We start from the raw sequence: 13,715 nt of genomic DNA, 5'->3' as shown, positions 1-13,715 counted from the left end.
TTTCAATTATTTGCATGCCTATCATAGCAGTTGGGACATTTTATTGAAAGGCAAAATAAATCATATTTCACACAAAGCAATTTTATAGAATCTTGCAGTGAATTAATTACAAGTCAATATAATGAACCACAAAATAAAAATTACCCCATAAATAATGAAGTCCCTCAGTCTTCCCAGGCTACCCCTAGTCCAGTAATCATATAAGTTCACTAAATACTAGAATAACTTCCACCATTCAAATTAAACCAAACGCAACTATTTCATTTACACACACGAATCAGCATCTGTGTCCACAGAACATCAAAGTATGCATCCAGCCTGTGGTGAGAAGGTCATGGAGTTTTCTGGTATGTTTGGACAGCATTCAAAACGTCACAAATTTTCCACCTCAAAATACACACTGTAAAAATGTATCTTTAAAAAAAAAAAAGTCAAGCTAGAATGATTCAGGGATCAAAAATACTCTTGCCCTGCTCTGTTCCTCCTGCTTGAGTGGTTCACAATCGATTTTTATTACAAAATTTCTAACAATAACCTTAAAAAAAAAAATCATACCAACAGTAGTCAGAACGTAGACATTGGTGGATGCTCCACAGAGAATCTGGTTTGGTATTAGAATTGGATAAAGCTGAATATGGGTTGGTGGAGCTGGTTGTTAAATTGGGAATGGATGCAGAATGTGTTTTTACTGAGGAAAGCCACACGAGAGAGGGAGGGGCAGGTGTTGACTTAACATTACTACCATCAAAACCAATTTTGCTCAGGCAGCAAGGAGGAGTTCAAATGGAAAGCAGCACAGCATTATTTTATGTTTTCTGCTAAACAAGCAAAAAAATCCTGAATACAAATTCATGAGATGAGAGGTTGTGGTCAACAGAATAACTTGCAGATTTCGAGAGACAAATATAGTAGATAAACATCTAGCAGTATAAACTGAGAACAAGACACTGAAACCATGAAAGAAAAAGAGTTAGGTATACCTTAGAGTAAAAAACCCAAACAAACAAAAAAACACAACTCAAAGCAAAGCGGTGATAAGAACTCTCTCAAACCAGTCTAAAGTATACTTGATGTAATTTCTAAGTTTCTCTTAATTTTAACCAACTTTGATATTAAAAAGAGAAATATTGGCATCTATTTGTGGAATTACACTACATGGCCCTTACACCTCCTGCAAGAACATATACTTGGTCAAACAGGGGACACTACTACCTTGTTTAGGCCACCAGTGACCAATTTTGACAGGAGAGATTTCTCTCTGTATTTTCCAGTGAAAGTAGATTCATGACATTCTTCAATATATAGGGATTTTATTTGCTCATGTTTAACAGCTTGACAGCATAGACAGGTAATAAATTACTCTCTTACTTTTGGATTGAAATCTAGACTATGACTTGGCTCCTTAGTAGCTTAGAACTGCACTACACAAAAAGAGCATTTTTTTTTTCTTTTGAGGATTTTATTGAGATGTGTTCACTGTTTAAAAAAAAAAAAAAAAGAAACCAACCAAACAAGAAAACCCCCCCCAAAAAAACAACTCTCCCTGTATCATAAGCATTAACAGTCTTTCAAGACCAAATCCTGCAGATGTGTAAGGAGACATAAAAACCTTCTACAGTTTGGGAATCCCCCTACAACTGACCCAACTGTACAGGGAGCTCTGCACTGTTTGGACAACACTTGCTCGGCAGACGCAGCTCTCACTACTGCCAGCCCAGTACACACTCACCACCTAAAGGAAAAGTGTAATTAATGGCCTAACGCAATGATTTCAGTAGCCATGTATATTCTGTCATGCCCTTTCAACAAGCGTAAGTAAATAAAATCCTAAAGCATTGAACATTGTTATACACCTACCTCCTTGTGAAAATGTATTTTAAAAATTCTCCCATCATTTCATTTCCACTGCTCATTTCATTTGCCTTGCTTCCACCCATCATTCCACTACTTTCCTTCCTAGCTCCAGGATTTATTAACTTGAGTAAAAGTGATTTCAGTATTTCTACTAAAGCAATACTCAGCAGATGTCTAGCATCTATATTTATACAACTCTAGAACTGGTAATAAACATGATTTTTGTATTGCCACACTACATTTTTTAATGAGACATCATTCCTTGTCTCTGTTTACCATGAATTACATTGGCCACAACTGAGTCCTTATCCCATATTATTACACCACATAACAAGAGTTTGGAAGGCTGAATGGAAACTTCTCGTTATATATGAAGGAACACTTAATGGCTAAGGACTGGCGTTATTCTCCCTGCGTCTGTGGACAGCAGGGCTACTCAGATGCATGCAGGAAGGTATCTAAGGAGAGGGAGATGCCTGGGAAGGCACTAGGTGTAAACACTCAGACTTCAGAGCTTGTTTCCATCCAGATCCCAACCACAGTGACTTTCACAGGACTGTGCCAAAGACATTTGTCCAAGACGGAGTGTGTGGTTCCTAGATGACGTCAGACATCCGGGCAGCCAGCCAACTTCCTATGGAAGTGATTTCAATATTGCTGAAGTTCAATCTAACTGTATTTATCATATGATTACTTATGTAAGGAGCCAGCAGCTTGCATAGGTAGCCTGTATTTTTGAATCTAATAAAATAAAATATGTTTTCAAAATGCAAAGAAATAGATTGACGTAAACAGAAATCTTATTCAAATTTCACGCCTTCCTCTAAAGCCACTTATTCCAGAAAGGAACAGATGTTAGCCAAGACAAATTCCATCCTTGCTCAACTGGGACTCAGACAGCCTATGATGCAAAGCAGAGTATTTTCTCACCTGCAAATTTACAATTGTTCCATACCTGTAATTATACCTTAAATGTAAAGCCTTGCCCCCTCTACTCATGCTTCACAATAGGTTCTCACTGCCTCAAGGCTTTTCACAAAATTTGTTCATTTCTTCCCTTTGAGATCTTTCTCTTAAAACTTTTCTGTGATGCACAGAACACTCCATCCAACCAAAGCGCCAAACAAATTTGAAGACAGTTATCCTACAGGTTAATGAAATGACCATTCTTCTTCCCAGACAATATAACATCAGTACTTCCATGCACACTTTCATCTCTCTGTATCCATTTATCCACTGCCCCATTTTTTTACTGACATTATAACTGCACACAATCAAGTACAACTAAGCCCTGTCGTGTGACCAGGACGCTGATAGATCCCTGTCCTGCAGGCAATAAGCAGTGCCACATCAGTTGGCAGTAGTCTGTAGTGCACTCATGGTCATAAAATAGTTGATTGTTAACAAACAGAAATAGGAAGCTGGTGAAGTTCCTACCATGTTAAAGCAGGACACCGAATTAATATGCTCACGTAATCAGTGCTCAGAGCATTCAGAGATTAATATGCTGAGAGATATGATTTGAAAGAGAAGAGAAAGAAGCAGAATTAATGCAACTCCTCCCCTTCCTCTATACTCTGTCAGCCCCAGTCTCCTCTCCCAGTCCTCAAAAAGGAAATATGCATTCGCAACACCCCAGTTCAGATTTCAGATTCTGGCAGAGTGTTTCCAAGGTCTTTGCTGTCCTTTCTGATCATCCCTCTCTCCTAAGTAACAGCTCAGAAGTTCAGTGACAAACAACAACAGGAGAAGGACAGCAGAAAAGGCTCCATCCCTCAGCAATCCCTTCAGGATTCACCATATGTCTCTGAAGGACTATACTAATCATAATCAGAGTCCCCTTCTGTCCACTGCAATCTCACAACTTTTCCATGGAAATCTCCAATTTGATTCCGTGAATTAAATCTGGACTGTCCTCCAAAAATGTAAATAGACAAAAAATAAAATAAAATTTAAAAATAAAAATAAAAATAAATCTTAGTCCTCTGTGGTATTTTTGCACAGGACATATTTGCAGCACTGTTAATTACTGGTCACTATGAAGCATACTGTGCAACAATGTGTCTGAAAGCATTCTGAAATTTTGGAGAAAATGAATGGGAAGTGTCCATCCAGCTAAACAAAACAGTAAGTCAGAGTTCTTTATTATACCAGTCAATGTTTAAGAATCTCAATTCTTCCATCTTCATTATAAAATGTTTTGTCATAATTTGTTATATATATCACAAATGTTAGATGAATATCAACATATTTTATTTCAAAACTTATTCTGCTATCTTTACAGTTTTGCTTGCATACCAATTAGTGCTATTCTGTCATTTATAGCTTTTTAATAATACCACACACAACCCCTCTACAGTAAATGATTCACTGGCCTGAACAGTCTGTTGCATTAGAAATACAAAAATTAAGGTTGCCTATGTCAGACTCATGTTTTACAGGATAGCCTCACTCAACGCAAAAAAAAAAAAAAAAAATTCTCCACCCCTCACAAAGGTCACATCTTTGCCAAATTTCAAGCATATGTTCTTAAAGAGGAAATAAAGCTTTTCAAGAAAACTTTTTAATAGGTAAATAGACCAACTCACTAGTTTTCCTTGCTGTTGTTATCACAACAGCTGACCTATCCCATCTAACTTGGCAAGAAAAGGAAGGCTATTTGATGCAAATCTTATCATGAAATATTTCAGCCTACTTCCCCCCAAAAAATAAATGTGATCCAATTTCCCAAGCTTAGTTGTTTTTACAAAGCTTTTCCCCATTGCAACCACATTTCCACTGGGATCATAACCCTCCACTGCAACCACATTTCCACTGGGATCATAACCCTAAGCAATCACATAAACAACCGAATTTCTGTGAGGGCCATGACCCGACGTTCAGCTTCCTTCGCCCATCCCCAGTCACCACATCTCGCTAGGAAAGCCCTGCGACGGGGGCAGAGGGATGGACAGCCCTACGCACAGGAGACCCTGACATTCGCCATTTAAAACATCAAGGAACAAAAAGTATTTTCAAGTTTTGTCTACAATTGCCACGATCAGGCCCAAATCAAAGTCCCAGAGAAAAGCAAACCCCAAAGGAATAGGAATCAAGGTCTACAACTCCAGACTGGCTTTTACCCATGGAAAATGCAAGCTGTGACAAGCCTTGTTTTGGCAAATTCCAACACAAATCGCCACCTCTAGTTAAGACCATCTTCAGTCACTTGCAGTTATTTTGCTGTTGCCAGTGTTTATGCACGCAGTGGCTCACATGTATTTATTGTATGATTATTCTGGTAAATTAGCATAAGTAATCTCTATATAGTGGAACCATCTTTTATAGCAACTATCAATAGGGCCTTACAGGATTCCACATGATGAAAATAAGATACCAGATCTAAATACCGTGCTTTTAAAATACTGCTTGGCTAAATAAGATGTTGAGAAACATAGGCCATGGGTACAGCCTGGAAATCCTGAACAACCTCACAACACAAGTGTCACACAGAGGATGCTTCACAGGTAAACATAGAACAGCAAGTATTTCAAAAATTGTCCAATTTGGTTTATAACTGATTTTGTTAACCCACATTTTGCTTTTGACCTAGCATATTTGGGGACCACAGTCAGGCAGCAAAAACAAACAGATGTCATTTTTAGCAATTTATAACCACACAGATACACTCTTCTTAAGAGCAGGCCCAAGGCTCTATGCACAGATCTAACTCTGCTTTCTCCACGTATACATTATGCAATGCAACGTGATAAATATGTAACCATGAAGCCACACACTATATTGCAAATAGGATACAGTACTCTTCAGTGACCCAGGAGAAGGCAGGCTACACCATGTTCTGACTGTGATTTTTTTTTTTTTCCCAATTTCATTTTCATAATGGTCCAGCACTTATTTTGCAGACTTTTTATACCATCTCTCTAAGGTATGTAAATAATTTAGTCAACAGTAAGACATTATGCAATTTATTTTCAGCCAACAGCACAGCCCTCGTTAGATGCAATTCATGGGAAGAAGCAGTTAATTATGGTAATTCATCTGCAGACCTAGGTGAGCAATTTCACTGTTATTCTGCTATCCCATTTAATATGCATATGCTGTATAAGAGCAGTTAAATGGCAACTTTCAAAACTGACATCCCAAGCCCTGATTCTATACCAAGCTCTGAACCTGGGCTTTGAGGCAGAGCTACAGTAAACACGGCTTCTGGGAGGCGAAGGAGTTGATTTACACAAAACAACTTGCAAGATCAGGGTTTAAGGTAGTCTACTGAATAGACCTCTACAAGATCCTAGAAATAATTCTATGCTATTGTATCGCACTATTTGTGGAGTGGTATGTGATCATATAATTAGAGATCATATAGTACATTCACACAAAGAATACTTTAGGGCTTGCCGGGGGGGTGGGGGGGGGGGGGGGGGGGGCGGGGAGGGGGAGCTCTTTTAAAAAAGAAAACTACATTATCTGGAAATTCAGAGCTAATCTCAACAACTCAGAAATGCTACCAGGGAGCTTTTCCTTCACAAACTTCAGAGGAATACATTTCAGGTCTGATTGCTGCCTCAGGAAGAATTAGTTCCAAACAAAACCAGCTGAGGTTTTCAGTCATTAAGATGTTAAAAGTCTAAACAAAGTATTTAGGAAAATAATCTATGTGTCAATATTAAAAATATATATATATATCTAAACTGCAGCTCTATGATAGCAATGGCAGGGAGCAAAGACGGCATTTGGTTCAGAACCAACACTGAAAGAAGCGCTCTGGACAGGTGCAAGAAAAATACCATTGGTTTGGTAGCTAAATCAGAGGAGAGGAGAAAATGAAGGGCAGGTCTCAACTAGATGCAGGAGTGTAGCAGTCAGTTTCCTGGAGAAGTGCTGTGCTCAAGCACAGACTAGTTAACCCTCTGTTCAGGGGAAGGCTCCAGCCTCCTCTCCTGCTGACCTGCGCCAGAGGCCATCGGACTGTCCTCCCTGTGAAACTTTCTTTGGGGCAGCTCAAGGAGCAGCAGCAACCACCTAACCCAGCACCCGCTTCCCTGGGCGTCTCGGCACATGCCTTTCAGCAGCCTTGGAAGAAGAGTCCGTGATCTGGGGGCTCTTCTTCACAGCACCTTGCCTCCACCCTTCTGTGGCCTGTCTGCAGGCTTCAGAAACTGATTGCTAAATGATCCAGCTTGCGTAACTTTGAAGAGCATACAACTAGCAAAGGGCAGCCGCCTGCCAAATCCCTGCCCTCCCGAGTGAAGCACATCAAACAATACAAAAATCACTGAAGCTCCACTCGCTTTGGAGAACAGGCAGCCAACTCAGCCAGGCTTGTATGTGCAGCGCTGGTCTTCAGCCATAAACCAAGCCCAGAAATCTGCAAACCCCCCCTCAATTAAAAGCTTAAAGTCATAATAACTTCAGATAGTCACTGCTTTAATGATAGAAGGCACAGAAGTTTTACATGAGCATCTTGAAGGTCTCAGTGGAGCACAGATCCATGATGCACACACACAGACAGACATTCAGTTAGTTTTAGTTTTAACTTTATACGCTTTGATATAGACACAGGACTAAAACATTAGTGGTCTCTAGCTTGTTTATGACTGACTACATATGCTAGAATGAGTATTGCCAAAACTCATAGCTAAAATAAAAACCAGCGTTCAAACAGCACAAAACTTCACAAACCAAATAAACAACACATTGCAAATATTTAAGACTTCCAAGCAAAGGCTACTTCCGTAAATGTCAACATTTAAACTGGCAACAAAGCATTTCAGACACCGAAACAAATGACTGGCTAAAAAACACTACCCCGTCCTCATCATCATTTTAAATGGTTCATCTTTCTGTTCTCCTGAAACATGCATGGCGCTCAAATTATAACGGAACAAATGTACCTACCCCTAGCTATTTAGGAAAAAAAAAAATGGAAACATTAAATTTAAATCTTTTTGCTTAATCCAAGACTAGAAAACTGTCAGCCCCGAAAATTAGTTTCGCAGAGCCTTAATGCATCTGAAAATGGCTTACTTTGCTAAACATGACAAGCAAATTCCAAAATAAAGGGAAACCCTTTCCCTCAACACGCACACTAATATTTTTCTTTCCTGAAGGCTGGATCATTTCCAGAGAATCTGAATTGACTTCAACAGAGCGACAATATACTTCTTACGAAGAACATGTAGAGTGCCTCCGAATACAAGAAAATGGTTCAACTAAGAAAGGGCTTCACTCAGCTCTTCTAAAAATACCCAAGGATCACACTTAAAAGTGATTTTTTTTTTAACAATTAGGGCTTGACTACACCAATAGCTATATCTGCTGATATATAGATATGTATTACACTAAACAGGAATGAGACACTTTCTTTCTGGAGTCATTCCAAAAAAATGCAAATGCACTGTAAATTCACACTTTTAACTTCAAGCCATGCTACCTAGCAAGTGTAAATACATTCTTGTGAAGTTTAAGGAATTTAATAAAGTGCTAGCAGGATTTTCTTTCTAAATTAACTAGAGATACTTCTCAGTGTAGAGTATGGTGAAAATAAGGGAAGTCACAACATAAAAGCATGATTTACAATAGCAAAACCCAATGTATACAACCTTTAACTAAAACACTCCCTAGAATTTCATTTTCCAGCAGATGAAAAATATCCACACAACATATAAAAACAAGACAATGTAACAGAAAGCGTGTGCTTATCAGTATCACAAGCACAACTTGCGCATCACACAACAGGACTGTAATGCTTTAGGAGGCACCTATACTTCCAGGGAAAACACTCACCAGAAAGCAACATCCTACGTTAGAGCCATATATCTTGCATTAGCATTTCTCTTGACAAGACCTGCAAGGTTCTATCCACCCAGGGCACACAGCTCTGACAGGGAAAATACCACTGGTTCTTGGTATACAGCATAAAAATGATTTTCATACAAGCTTGTAAAATTGCTTAACTACATAAATTTATAAACAAGAATCATATAGGAGTTTATTAAGGAAGACTTGCCCAAATGAAATTATAAGCACACGACAAAGGTCACGTTACCACTGATGTCTACTTTATATATGGACAAATCCATGCTGCCGAGACAGCACAAGTAACAGGACCACTACGTACGGAAAGGTTGGTGTCAGACTGGCTTAGCTATGAGCTGGCCCACTGCAGCCTGCGAAGATTTTGTCCGATAGCAAAGCCAGTGTAAGAAGTTCATAGTCTACCCTTAGCTACTATTGATAAGTTCATTCCTATGGATAAACTATAGTTTACTGTCACCTTCATGGTAACAATGGAGGCGTTTCTGGAGTCATGCTGTAAACTGGTTCAGCAAAACCACTTGGATTTTAATACTCCCCCAAAACAGCAGTAGGTTTTAACACAATCCTTCCAGAGATGATGTTTGTAGGACCAATAAACCACTGTGTCGTCATGACAGAGGAGTCAATAAACCACGGCAAAGGATAGAAACATTAGTTCCATACAGGGAGGTTCACAGAGCTCCACCTGTCCCTTCGTTGTGTGACCCCATTCCACCAAGAGAAGGGTCCCACCACCCCCGCTCCCACCTCCGCCGCTGGGACAAGCAGCTGCTTGCACAGCTGTGCTCTGAAACCCAGCCCTGAAGTGGCTCCACCAAAAAAGTTCAGCCTTTCCCCACCCCCAAAGAGCTTCCAGGGCCTGGAAAAAGTGCAGGCATCTTAAAATTTCATATAAAGTTGCACTTCCACATTACTAAGGACACAAACACGCCAAACTTTATGAACCAAGTAGCTTGATTTCAACATGATCCTTCATCACGTATGGGCGTTATCAGAAAATATTGCCCATGTGAAGGACCACGTTTTGTCCAACATAAAATGAGAAGACGAGCACAAAATTTATCAAGACAAAAGGATCACTTCCAAGTGATCCAAGTAAGCAGAAGCTGAAAAATAAAAGAAAAGCCACTTTACACTGCTATGCGGCCTTTCACCAGATCTCAGGGCACTGAACTGGGTCTGAAAAAAACTCCTGTTAAGTATTAAATCACTGGTGCATGGGTAAATTTGTTAACCCATTTGCTAAGGTCACACAGTGGCAGAAATAGCAGATAATCCTGACACCAGCTTTCTGTCCTAATCGTTACGCGGACAGAAAATCTTCAGTGATGTAAACTAAAAATAAAGTAAATACAGTTATCTGTTATATACAGGTATATTAGGTCAATCTAGAAAAGCAAAATTGTGGGTGTGGGGAGCAGAAGTGTGTCTCTGGGGATCCACCACAGATCTGAACAAGCCTATGAAAATTTAGAGAGAGAATTTATAACAGAAAGTAATTCCATAATTCCGTCTATTCAAGCAGTCCCTATGAAGAGCCTGGGTAGACAAACTGCAGCCATGCTCAAAAAAAGTCTAAAAACGTTGAACAGTAACCCACAGGACATATTCCCTTACTTTATAATACCCACATTAGGATGCCAAAAGCTTGCCATTCATTCTGTATTGAAATTAAAGCAGTATTTTACAGATTGCCTGTAAATCACCAAAACCGGGGAAGTCTTCTAATATCAGAGGGCGGCCAGGCACACAGCTGACACTGTCGACATGCAGTCAAGAGAGCTATGACAATTTCTACCAGTTTTAGTGCTATTACATATGAAAGCATCCTGGTAACACCCGCTATGGAGCTCTGACAATTCAAGACCATTTTGGTGAATGCTTTTGTATTGATATAAAATACTGCAAGCACCAGTTTCCAAAGAGGAAAAAGCGAGACTGTGAGATGACAAAAAGAGAAAAACTTTACAAATTAAAAATACTGAACCAGACAATGAGCTACACTGGCATTATTAAGATGTATTAAAAACAACGTAATAAAATCACTGTAGGCAGGGAAGACTAATCTTTCTGTTCTTCCTTAGGCAAAATTCACAGCAATTTCAATGGGATTCTCCCCCAGATATGGCTGGATGACCACATCCACAGCCTCCATGTGCCAGGTTTGTTCCTGCAGCCAGCCTCTACTGCATCCATCTTAGTTACACTACACATATCCTGATTACAAGGATTTATAAACAGCAAGAGTAATTTTAGAGGTGATCCACAAAACTGTGACTTCAGTCGAGATGAGGTTCACTATTACCATCTCAAGTGTCAACAGTTTTGCAGTAAAGAACTTACATTTGAGTTTCAAGCTAAAATCTTTCACTGACTTTCTCAAAAGCACATCTTGCATTCTCTCTGTCCCAAGCACATCTATTTCAGAGCCAGAACACAAGCCAGCTATCCATAGGTTTTGCTGGGCAACAAGGTACGAGAGAGATTATGAAGCATTAATCTCTTCCATGGTTTTTCTTAGGTTCTGGACAACAAGACACCAAATGAAGATGCTGCTTAAATATCAAACAACAGAGTATTTAATATATTACGCAGTTTCTCGATGTGAACTCTTTAAAGACAATCTTTCAACTCCGAAGTTGCAATTCTGCACACTCATCTGCGCAGCACAGGACAAAGGCACGTACCAGCTCGCAGTCTCAAAGCCGTGTTTGTTCACCCAGAACAATGGGGCATGTGACTTGTCAACACTACCCACAATAAAAACAATAAGATAAGGCTGCCACTGATTTCAGGATGACTAACTTTGTTTTTTGCTAATTTTAAGCCACACTGTCAATAAAAATTTATTGCATAAACTCCCTGATTTTAAAAAGCCCAAATCTAACCTCACAGTGCACCTGAGGTTTTCATTCAAACTTCCTCAGCTTTTTGCATTCATACCAAGCACTGACACCAACCCCCCCCAAAGCTTCCCTCCGACTTCATCAAGAGTTGGATCAATGTTTTACTCCTAAAGCCAAGATTATTTTTATCAAACAAGATCACTGCCAAAATTCGTCCTGTTTCCTGCCCTGCTACCCCTCTGCCCACAGGCAGGCCCCTTGCTCACCTCTGCTCGGTGCCCCGCTCGCTGCCAGCAGCACAACCTGCAAAATGAGACTTCCTCAGCAGTCCCACAGCTTTCGGTCCCCCACAGACCGGGGCCACGCTGTGCAAACCCATCGAACCCCTCTGGTTCAAGAGGGCTACATAGGATCAAGTCCTGTGTGTAAACTTACCTAAAGTTAGGAGAAGTGAGAAGAAAGCAAAGAAAAGCCAGAAAACAGAAAGAAAAAGGTACCAATTTGGTTTAAAGAACTGACAGAAGAATAGATAGGGAGAAGGCAAAACAAAGTCCAACATGACAAAAAGAAGAGCGAAAGCCCGGGGGGGGGAAAAAAAAAAACCAGGTGGGGGGAGATTAGAAAATCAAATAAACCCTTAAGAAGGGATAATAATAAAATGATGCAAACTGTCAGGACCGAGACAAAACACCCCAGTGTATTACATTAATTTGCCACATGCACCCTGCAGCACGGACAAGGAAGCAGAGCCAAGCAGAGGAGAGGGCATGACCACACTGACCGTTGGAAGGGGTTAATTTTAGCAAGAAAAGAAAGCAGTAGAATCTTGCACCACTTGTGTTTTAATTACACAGGGGAGGGGTTGGGGGGGTTATTTTAATCACACAGAACAGCAGTAGGCCCAACAGCACCAGACTAACAAATAAAAAGTAAGCAGCAATAGGCACATAGAAGTATATTACAGTTCCAAACTTTCACTTTACAGTAATATTAATGCAAATGAACTCTGACTAACCTGATCTCTGCACATGTGTTTTTAAAAAACAGTGCATTTCTTTCTTTTCACCTTGAAAAAACTCCGTTCCACAGGCAGGCAGTTACAAACCACAGCTGGGAAAGCGGGAGGCACATTAAGCAGACAAATAAGATTTTACATATTCTAACACCATCAATGCAGATTTCTGGAGCTCTTCAGCAATGTCCAACATACACAAGCCTTGCTGCTGGCACAACAGAGAATCTCAGCCTACATAATGGACGTACTCTTAGCCGGAGTCTGACACTGCATTTCACATACCCTCCGAGTCTCTCATATGAAGTCATCCATAGCGTCTAAGAGCGAGTCAAAACACATCAGAAGTGTTTTCCCTGGCTACCTCTGAAAGTTTCCATCCCTTTATTCTTCATATAATTTTTTTAATTATCCTTAGCATTTCTGTCAATACGCACAGGATCTTTAGAAGTCCAGTTTTGTGCCCCAGTACATACAAGCAACCAGTATCTCTCTAGCACGGGACCCCAGCTATGTCCCAGGCACTGGGACAACAAGAGGAGAGTGACAGGAATGTTCTGCTTGGTGCTTCCACAACCAGCCCGCAGAACCACACAGAGAGCAGAGGCCTGATGTTTAAGACATAAACAATGCCCGCCTATTTTACCAGAAAGCAAAACATCTGAGAGGGCTGTAAGTGCCCAGGCACCTCAACGGTCAAGGAGGCTTTTTGTTTGTTTTTAATGGAACCGGCTCTTAGAACTTAATTTCGAATGGATTTAGTGTGTACTGTATTTACTGTAAGAAAGAATCTTGAAAAGGGCCTTGATGAACTAGAAATAAATAATCCATATCGAAATAACCTTGCATGTGTAGACAGTAGAGGAACCAACTAACATGGACTTTGCCAACAGTAAGATAAACACATTGATATTTCTAATGTAATCAAAGGCCATTCAGAATCTGCCCTGGAAGACAGTCACAGAAATACAAAGCATTTTTCTTACAACTCAAACAATTGTGACAAATATTTACTATAATGGTGAAAACTGTTAAAAAAATAGTTGGTTTCTATTAATCAGCCACATTTAGATATCCGTTCTTCCTATCAGATTAAGCTCACCGAAACTGCTTAGTAGGCTGTTTCATTGTATTTTTGTTTAAATTTTATCACAATTCAACACATTGAAGTTTCATATTCCTGA

The 13,715-nt window shown here is 39.9% G+C and overlaps 1 protein-coding gene across 6 annotated transcripts in view; it reads right to left on the bottom strand.

Annotated features, from left to right (window-relative positions):
* TBL1XR1 (TBL1X/Y related 1) overlaps nucleotides 1–13,715 on the bottom strand; it is a 119,152-nt gene that overhangs the window by 97,547 nt on the left and 7,890 nt on the right. Inside the window, exon 1 of one of the 6 annotated variants that reach the window (XM_074834249.1) lies at nucleotides 12,535–12,667. The exons of the other annotated variants lie outside the window; for them this stretch is intronic. The gene's annotated coding sequence lies outside the window, so the exon portion shown is untranslated. Of the gene's footprint in view, nucleotides 1–12,534; nucleotides 12,668–13,715 lie in introns of those variants that run through there. 6 annotated transcript variants of the gene reach the window in all.

This window comes from Strix aluco, chromosome 9 (genome assembly GCF_031877795.1).
Source record: "Strix aluco isolate bStrAlu1 chromosome 9, bStrAlu1.hap1, whole genome shotgun sequence".
Taxonomy (NCBI): domain Eukaryota; kingdom Metazoa; phylum Chordata; class Aves; order Strigiformes; family Strigidae; genus Strix; species Strix aluco.
Note: the sequence above shows the minus strand (reverse complement) of the source record. Positions and strands in the feature narration are given on the sequence as shown.